At 34.4% G+C, this 8,930-nt stretch overlaps 1 long non-coding RNA gene across 1 annotated transcript; it reads left to right on the top strand.

Moving 5' to 3' along the window:
- Positions 1-993: 993 nt before the first annotated feature.
- On the top strand, positions 994-8,564 carry LOC132042410 (uncharacterized). The gene is made up of 3 exons (XR_009411468.1): positions 994-1,524; positions 2,585-2,819; positions 8,198-8,564. It is a non-coding gene; the product is annotated as an uncharacterized LOC132042410 (long non-coding RNA).
- The last annotated feature ends 366 nt before the right edge of the window (positions 8,565-8,930 follow it).

The following is an 8,930-nucleotide window of genomic DNA, read 5'->3' as shown; positions in this document are numbered from 1 at the left end:
TATCTCCTATGGGATTTTCGGGGGCTTGTGTTTCATCATCATTATCGTCAATTTCATTAAAAGTGTAATCGGTATAATGTCGTTGCATTGCCTCATGATCTAAAAGTGGATTATTTCCACCAACATCAATACCTAAATTAGGTGTTTCTTCCACAAATGTCTCCTCATTAAACTCACCCCTAACAATACCACTACTACCGGCACCACGTCTCGCCATTATTAAATAAAATTAATTTAAATCACACTCAAATAAATAACAAGAAAATAAATTGCGTAAATTAAATTGCGAAAAATAAAGATATAGTTGGAACGAAGGTACCAAATTGCCGGACTAATTTCCAACAAAGTGAAGGCGGCTAGAATTGCAAATTCACCAAAGCTACTTCGGATTGTTGAAAAATCACCAACTCCACCAACAATATTATAATTGCAAAATTAATAATTGAAACTATAATAAGACTTTATAATATTTAATTGAGAGAAATTTTAAGTGGCTAATTGTTGTAAAGTAACTATAATTGAGGGATTGAGAGAAAGAGAAGAGTGAATTAAAATGGAAATGGAGAGGGGTTTATATAGGGGTGGGGGATGGGTTAAGGTATTAAAAAAAAAAAAGTTTAGGGGTTGGGGGGGGGGGGGGGCAAAATTTGGGTTTGGGACCGTTTGGCTTAGCCAAGTTATTTTTGCAAATGGACCGTTGGCCAATGGTCCAACAAAGCAGCCCAACAACTACATTTAAAAAAAAAAAAAAAAATTAATTCGACCAGTTTCTTGGTTTAACCGGTTCCGGTTCCAAAAAAATTGAAACCGGACCAAAGATATAATAAACGCTTAACCGGAACCGGTTGAACAGGTTCCGGTTCCGGTTCCGGTTTGAACCGGTTGACGGGTTTAGGGTGGCCATTGAAATGAGAAGTGTTGATGGTGAGATAAACTTCCTCAACCCACCACCAACTAAAATTAACTTCATCAACCCACCACCAAACGAGATCAATTTCGTCAATCCATCATATCCATCCTCAGAAATGGTTTTTAAAAAAGATTGATTGGGGTGAGGTTGCTAAAGAAGCATCCAAATTAAATGGTCCACCTTACGTTATTATTAGTAGTACATTATATTATAGAGAGCAATTTGTGGTCTGGGTCTTTTGTGACACCGTGTTAAATTTTGACTACTAATCTTACATCATAAATGAATGGATTGTAGGTGACAACAGGATGGTATAAAAAAAATGGGATAATTACCTAGAAGTGCCGGTCGGAAATCTAGTTAACCAATATTAGCCCAACTATTACATTTTTACCCGCTTTAGCTTTATTTTAGCACTACCACCATCTGCTTCTTAAACACCGATCGCCCCTTTTTCTTCTCTCTTCCACGTGACTTCCTCCAAATCCATATTCTTTTTTCTCTTTCATTGCATCTTCTTTCTCTCCTTTGCCCAAATCTCTTTTTGTTGTTGTGTATGAAGAAAACAAGGACACAGTGAATAGCTTAAAGCTTTCTCTTCAATGAAATAAATGGTACGAGCATGTATATTATACACAGTTAACTATTGTCTTTTGTTTATACACAGTTATACAATATTTATACATTGTTATACAAAACATATATATTATTTATACAGTATATACACTGTATAAGAATGTATATGAGATGAATTTAGTTTGATTTTGTGAAATTTGTTCATCATGAATTTTGTTATAACCTGACTGTCGTTTTTTGGTTGCTATACATATCTTATTCATCAGTTATACGTCTGTTATACAACATAAGCATCTCTGTTGTTGGTTAATGGAAAGTGTGTTTGGCCGTCAGATGAAGGCAACACCTAAAAATATCAGACATGCATTTATACAGTATTTATACACTCATTATACAGACTGTAACATATGCAAGTTACACCATGTATATATACATTATACAGTAGATATGCAGGTTACAGTAGATGCACATAGAGTATACAGTAGATATACACTGTAGCATATGCAGGTTGCCATTTTTTTTTTTTTTTTTTTGTAAAAATAAATTGGGCTACGACAGAAGAAAAGTAGACTGGTATTCTACCAAGTAATTTACAAAATTTACTCCCTCCGACCCAATTTATGCGACAAATTTTCATTTTTAGTCTCTCGGGGAAAGGATGTCATCTTTCTATAATTAGAAATAACTTTAAAATGATTTATAGCCAAACAAACGTCTAAAGTTTGTTTTAGACCACAAATTTATGCCGAGTAGTTTATAAAATCATTATTTTTTTTTTAAATTATTTTTATTACATAGGGGGTAGGGGAAGGGGAAATGGGAAAGGGGATTACAATGTGGGGATTCGAACCCTCACCAACAAGGTGAGAGTTCAGGTAGTCAACCAACTAAGCTACTAGATCCCTACTTTACATGAGCTAATGCACTTAAAATTTTGAAGGAAATATTTTTAGGTTAATTCCCGTGTATAACACATATTGTGTACAACATAATTTTTTTCAATTATTTGTTAAGAGTTATATTCACTTTCTGAATGTGATCCTTTTCTTTCTCCCCTCATTTACCATTGTTTTCACTTTTCACTGTATGGAAGAAAAGCATGAAAGTTGGGAAAGACCAATAAATGAAACATTCCAAATGAGTAGCAAACAAATAGATTTCTCAACTATTTGGAAGAAAATGTAAGTAGTGTGTTGGCAGCCACCTGCATGCCATGCAAATGTGGATTGACACCTGTTCCACAGTTTCCTCTCAATATATACTCAGACAACTCTACTTCGGTACTATCAAAGCACAGAGAAAAAGATCAGTCAGAAAACTATTACAATTCCAGGTAAGATTTTCTCAAAAATGTTATGTGTTCAATGCTGTGTCTTTCTTCTTTTTGTGTCCAATTACATTTTTGATGTGTTCTCTCAGTGACAGGTGAGTGTATCACTACTAAAAAAATAGGTTTTACCGACCTCAAAAAATGGCTATTTTCGACCTCATGAGGTCGGTTTCCGACCTCAAAATTAGGTCGGGAAAAGAGTGAGGTTTTAATATTACCGACCTCATGAGGTCGCAAAAAACCGACCTCAACGGTAAAATTTTTGATCGGATATTAATTATATAAAGTACCGACTTCATTAGGTCGGTAAATTATATTAATAATATAATGATATGAGTTTAACGACCTCATGAGGTCGGTAAATTTATATGATTATGTAATATATTATTTTAGATTTTCGTCATTGTGAGATCGGAGCATGGGAATTTTTGCAAAATATTTATATAAAACCCGACCTCATGAGGTCGGTAATTTCTAATTTTTGGGAAAATTTTGGAAAAATGACGCATGAGGTTGTGAAGATTTGACAGAATTTGACAGAAACCGACATCATAAGGTCGGTAATTTACAATTGCGGAAAAAAGTTCCATAAAACCGACCAATCATTGGTCGTTAATTTTTTGTTTTTTGAAATTTTTACGCAAAACCGACCTCATGAGGCTCGTATCCTAGAAAAAATTTGAAAATCTAACTACTATTCCAGGATGTTGTCAAGATGAAAACAATTTTATATTCAACTAAAACCAACTCAAATAGCTACCAACAATTCACCAAACTACTACAAATATATAAAACATTAAGCTACTTCAACAAACACATATGTCAACCACCAATACATCGAATTCAATTAGAAACTACTTCAAAGTCGAATCAAAAACGATGATTCAAACATTCAAAGAGACATTAAACTACTTGAATCAAACATCCACAAAACATTAAACTAATCTACCTAAGTTAGTCTACAACACTAGACTACTTCACCCACTAGACTGCCTTTCAAATAACATCCACTGCACTACACAATCCACAACTCCACAACATTAACATTCAAACATGCCTTTGAATGTTGATATTGAGACAAAATTAGAAAGAAAATTATGTCAACCAAGTTAAATCTCGGTTCAAAAGAAAAAACTAACAAATATTTAGTAAACAACCAAAATAAACATGGTTGAAATCAATACTACTAACAATTCAACCAAAAGATGGTTGCAATCAATTGGCTAACTTTATGAAAATTTTACATGGCATCCGTGAACCCAGGATAGTGCACGGACATGGTCCGTAATTGGCTTTTGGAATATCAAGAGGTGGATCCCGTTGACAAAGAAACAACCCGAAAATGAACTACGAAGCTTCTTCTTCAATACCCGAAAAAATATGCAGCGGGGACCCGAGGTCTTTCAATTTGAGTCAGACAAATATGCTTTGAAATGGGCAAGTGCGTAAGGTAACACATCGCTTTTCTCCATAAATAATAAGATCATATACATAAACCTATGCGGATATTCAAATTGTCGGATTTTATTTATGCGTAAATGTATGGAACACATGAATGGCCTAGTGTTTACCTATATTTTAATCCTTAAAGGGCATCACCAAGTGCTTTTGTGCTTAATTAATGTTGGGTAATAACTAATATTTTAGCTACATCTGACCGATGTTTAGCTCAAGGTGATGGTAAAGTTTAGCATTTATTTTTTCATTTTCTTACAGGTTGAAGCTCCCAGAAAAAGGTCAAGAAGACATTTGTAAAAAGGCATTATGAACATCCATTGTCCAGGCACATGAAGTTCCCCAAGGATTTTGAAATGGCTTTTAGATGGCTGGAAAGACAAAGGACAAGAAGAATCTTGTTGAGTCTATGTTTATGACATGAGAATAAGGTATTTGGTTCACCGCATAGTCAATCCCCGCTTGTTGAACCTTTGTTTCCTCCACATTACAAGTCGATACTAGTTAATAGGCATTGTTTATCATCACACCAATAATCTAATAGTAGGCCTTTATTTTATCTATCTTTTTTTTAGTACAACCCATTGATTAAGTCCATATTCTAATATATATCTTTACTAGGAGAAGATGTTCCAACAGTCCATGTACCATTGTCTTCCAAGCAAGTAAACACACTCCGTTTTCTAACTCAAAGTGAATATGAAATTCATTGTCAACCTTCGTATATTATAGCTTCCGGTGAAATGTTTCTATTTTAGCCAAAGTAGTAAACAACATACCAAAACTTTTAAAATGGCCTAACGGATAAATAATCATTCATTTCTTGATTAATATAGTTTATAACATCTTGATAGGATAGATACTATAAGGAGTGATCTAACTCAATAACACAAATGTACTGAAGATTGACAATAACAATATTGTGTCGAAAATCCTAAGAACAACACAAACATGGTAAGATATTTCTCCCGAAAAGCCAAAAGATTGCCAAAAGCTCATGCTTTCTATCATTCGTGGAGTAGTAAGATGGCTAAGTCTTCGGTTGTAGTCCTTTCCCCCTAATGCTGATGACGCCGAGGTTTTTTCACTTACATGTATGAATAATTTTTTTGGGATGATCTATAAATTCTTTTATCAACTCCTTAACATGTACTAACTTTTTTTTCTTAACATTCAAAACCATCATCATAAGAAATAACCCAAGTATAATTACGATCCCGACTAGACAACAATCTTAGTGAATACGAAGTTTAATACTATTAACTAAATAAGAAAATACTCATTAAAAAAAAATAAAAGTGACATAACCATAATTAATTTCATGGATCTACAAGTTGTCTCCTTTTTGCTTCTTTGGTTTACGAAACATTATCATCTTTAGTAGACAAAAATCTTGTGTCCCTTTTATTATTTTCCAAGGAAAATCTTGGTACCCCTTATCACCAAATGGTCCTTAAGTCCTTTAGGCATAGGATCTCTTTCATTTTGCTCTTCCAAATTTGTCACCGGATCATTTCTTGATCACTTAGCATACACAAACACGAAAGTACGAATAGCGGAAAAAAATATGTAGGTTTGCAAGAGTTACAAATTTCAAAGTAACCTTTAATATTTTCCAATTTGTACCCATGTGGTACATCCCAACTCCATTTCTAATATAGGTTGTGCAGATTTATGCAAAGAAAAACATATAAATCGACCCCCAATATGGTGTAAGAAAACATAGGCAAAACGAAATTGGCACGAAATCTTAGAGGATTCACGCAAAGCATTATGATCAATGTTTATTAGTTCTAATGATCCTTTTCATTTAGGAAGTGACTTAGTACAAGGCCGGTTTGAAACAAGAATACCGATTAGCGATGAAATAATCGATCAAACTTATTAAATTCGGTTCACATTATCACTTTGTACAACTTGAAATATGCTTACAAGAGCTTGCACCAAAATATGAAATAAATTAGCAACAAATGGGGTTTTTTTCCATAACTTATTCTTAGACGAACCACATTGTTCATCATATGCATTGATCTTCCTAGTATTGATTTAAACGGTGGGATAAAATCATTTTAGAGGTGTTCATAAATAACGAGCTTTTGCTCCTACATTGACATATCACACAAGGGCACCTAACCAAGCCATGGCTTATGATATTTTCTCAAAGTTCAAGCTACCTCAAAACCACATAAAAATCAGTTCTTTGTCTCTGAGAATTTGCGGCAAATACAAACACTTCTCAACCAATCCTTTGCTACAATCTCAATTTATCATACCAAACATTCTTGCAAGCAAATATTAGTCTAAACTCAACTAATGACACACTTTATGTCAATGTAAAAATCAAAACTTTATCAATGAAAGAGCAACCCACCACCAACTAAATCTTAAATAAAGTTCAAGACAAAAACAAAAGATAACAATTACGGTGTTTCTAATTCCAAATTACATAACAAAAGACGACAAGATAACGATTCGGTGTTTCTAATTCCAAATTACATTAAGCATCAATTCAACAATTAAAATAGAGAAAGCACATTTTGAGATATGAAAATACACACGGAAAGATTAAGGAGGACGTCCACTAATCGTCAAGGGCGTAAATAAGGCACGGCACAATGATCTCTAAATCAAAGCACAAACAACCGAGAAAAGAAAAGGAAAAAAATAAGGTCAATTCCAGCCAGGGCTTTAACGTTTTAGTTAGAGTAACAAAAAAAGGGGAAGTAACTTTGGGAATTAAAATGAGAAAGGAAATTAGTGAATGAAAGGAGAAATTAGGGCTTACCTAGAAGATGGAAAATGAAGGTGGAGAAAAAAAAGAAAGGGCGTGAGATATGGGGAAAATGAGTAGAAACTTTGAGACGTAGAAAATAGGGGAGAGATTCCGGAAGAAGTAGTATTTTTTCAAGGCGACCCACGGCGGCGCGGGGTGACCGGCGGGGAATGGTGGTGACGTCGCCGAGTTACTAGGGTTAGAGAGAGAGAGAGGGGGAGAGAAAAGTGAGAGAGAGAGACGGAGAAATGGGAATTGAACGAGGTAGAAGAGTTTCATTATTCGGTGGGTTAATTTTATTTAGTGACCTACCGACCTCATGAGGTCGGTATATTTAATAATTTTATTTTTGATTTAAAATAATACCGACCTTGTGAGGTCGGTATTCTTTTAAATTAAAAATAAAGCTATAATATTTGCCATCAAATAAATTTCCGACCTAGTGAGGTCGGTATATTATTTTGCAAATTTGAGTACAATATTACCGACCTCATGACCTCGGTTTATTTTTTTAAAAAAATTAAAAAAATAAATATTACGACTTTCCGACCTCAGCCGAGGTCGGTTTTTTTGAGATCGGTAAACCGCTTTTTTTAGTAGTGTATGTGTGTTTTAGACATACCTTTTAAGCTTATAACAATGTCTAGACAACGTATATTAGGTATTTGAGAGTTTTAATACTTGTCTTCACTCTTTTGAACTAACTAAAATTCTTTGATGGATTTTGTGAATTCTTCCATGTATGGAATTTTTCTATTTAAAAACACTAGGAACAGAAGCAAATCTAGGATTTTAAGTGAGTTGTTGTTGTTTGACGATTGACGCAGAACTTAACATAAATATAGGTCTTTAAAGATACTTATGTATATATGGTTCAAAGTCGATAACGACAACTATGATATGTATAGATAGATATGATACTACGGACAGATACGTTACGTGATTCCTAGTCAGTGATTTTACTTTAATTTGGTCGTTTATATATGTGTTTGACATGTTTGGTATTTCCTTTTAGAGGCTAACTATGAAGACTTAGGGTACATCACCTCATATTTTTGATAAAATGTTCAATGAATATTTTTACATATCAAAATAAAGATAGACTTTCTTAACACGCTTATGACGTTCTTTGTTGTTTTCTTTTTTCCTAAAGTCATGGCCTCCAAAAAGCCCTCAAAAAATGATGCAACAGGAAAATCGACCAATCAAGTTGGAGAAAGTTCCATTGTCCTGCGCGTCCTGCACGGATTCACATGCCAAACCGCGGTGTCGCAAGCTCGTCTAATGTTCAGGGTGGTGGTGGGAAAGAAGTCAAAGCTACATGAAAAGGCGCGTGAAAAGATAATCATCGCTGAGAGCAAAAAGACCGAGGCGATCTCGATGAAAAAGTCCAAAGAGAAGAAAGTGATTAAGAAGCCGGATGGAGATGTGAAGAAGTACAAAGGGGTCAGACAACGAAAATGGGGCAAGTGGCTGGTAGAGATTCGGGAGACAAGAAAGAAAGTCCGATGGTTAGAAACATTCAAACTAAGATCCTAGTGAAACAAGGAAATTGAAATGAGAGGTGCTGATGTTAAGTATCCTCAAACTACCTATCAAGGGACCCATGCACCAAATAATATCAACTTCATCAATCCACCATCTCCACCCTCAGATGATATTAGGGTTGAGAAATGATTTAAAAAAAAAAAAAATTGGCACAAAAGTGCTAAAGAAGCATCCAAATGGTCCACCTTACTGTAATATTACTGAATTGATGTATGTCGTATGTGTTTTTTTTTTCCCTCTGTATTGGTGTGTAACAAGAAATAGGTTACTGTTTCTTCATGTTTAGTTGGGAATTGGATATATAGTTTTGAACTACTTTATAATGAGACACTGTTACC

The sequence above is a fragment of the Lycium ferocissimum genome, unplaced genomic scaffold (assembly GCF_029784015.1).
Source record: "Lycium ferocissimum isolate CSIRO_LF1 unplaced genomic scaffold, AGI_CSIRO_Lferr_CH_V1 ctg15103, whole genome shotgun sequence".
Taxonomy (NCBI): Eukaryota; Viridiplantae; Streptophyta; class Magnoliopsida; order Solanales; family Solanaceae; genus Lycium; species Lycium ferocissimum.
Note: the sequence above shows the minus strand (reverse complement) of the source record. Positions and strands in the feature narration are given on the sequence as shown.